Genomic DNA, 1,254 nt, shown 5'->3' with positions numbered 1-1,254 from the left:
TCTATGAATAATATAATTTATACTGCATATGGTAGAAAATAATAAATATCGTGTATATTATGTAAAATTGTTCTATCCTTCTATCATACAATGCGATCAATATTAAATATAATATTATAACTTATAAAATATAATTATTTATTATAACATCATGTGGATGATGGAGCCTCCAGAAAAGCAAATGTAAATGTAATTGTGTAAATGTAATTAAATCAATCAATGTTTGAGTGTCGTTTCTATTATATTCTATACGTCTTCTATAGTTCTATCTTCTATAATATTAAATATCGTTATACCACGTTTATCAAATTGAAAATGTAAAAATTATTTTGCAACTAAAAAATTAAAAATATATAAAATTTTAAATTTGTATAGCTAAGGATTCAAAAATAGGTTCCATGTAAGTAGTTCATACTGTAACTGAAAATTTTCAAAAAATATATAAACACAGTTTTTTTTTTTAGTTATTTATAAAGTTAAAATTTGGAGGAAATTAGATATTTAAACGAAGAATAACGATTTTAGTTTCATGTTGTAATTTCAAATATTATTCGTGCGTACTTGAAACTTCCAAAGTATATTATTATATTATTATTTTATACAGATATAATAATATGCAAATAATACTAATTCAACTTGGGTGGACTAGCTAACAATTACATTTTTAGAGTAGGGTACCATACCTATATTTTCCCCCCTCCTTCAAAAAAAAGGCCTAGGTACGCCACTGCGGCTAGACTAGTTTATAATTTATACACGCATAGTTACACACGACCTGCGTAAATATATTGGTGTGTGGGTAATTACGTCATAGGAAAAAAGTTCACGCTGCCACTGACAGTGACCGTGACTGGCGAGTAGGTTCCTATGCCAGTATTTTATGACATTATAAATTATTATAATTACAGGGATTAAAACCGATATTCGATACTGATTTTGAATACCGGTTAAAACCGTTAAAAACCGAAATCGAAACGGAAAAAATGAATGCCGGTATCCGAAACCGAAACCGAAATCGGAAAAAATCGATACCGGTATCCGAAACCGAAACCGAAATCGGATTAAGTCAATACCGGTATCCAAAACCGAAACCGAAATCGGGAAAAACCAATACCGATATCCGAAACCGAATCGGAAAAAATCGATACCGGTATCCGAAATCGAAAAAGTCAATACCGGTATCCGAACCGAACCGAATCGGAAATATCAAACCGGTATCCGAACCGAACTGAAACCGGAAATTTTTTTTTGGTT

The 1,254-nt window shown here is 30.4% G+C and overlaps 1 protein-coding gene across 1 annotated transcript in view; it reads right to left on the bottom strand.

Moving 5' to 3' along the window:
- Positions 1–1,254, bottom strand: part of LOC103309972 — a 7,888-nt gene that overhangs the window by 728 nt on the left and 5,906 nt on the right. The window lies entirely within an intron of this gene.

Source organism: Acyrthosiphon pisum, chromosome A2, assembly GCF_005508785.2.
Source record: "Acyrthosiphon pisum isolate AL4f chromosome A2, pea_aphid_22Mar2018_4r6ur, whole genome shotgun sequence".
Taxonomy (NCBI): domain Eukaryota; kingdom Metazoa; phylum Arthropoda; class Insecta; order Hemiptera; family Aphididae; genus Acyrthosiphon; species Acyrthosiphon pisum.
The sequence above is the reverse complement of the archived record's forward strand: the minus strand, read 5'-3'. Positions and strand labels throughout refer to the sequence as shown.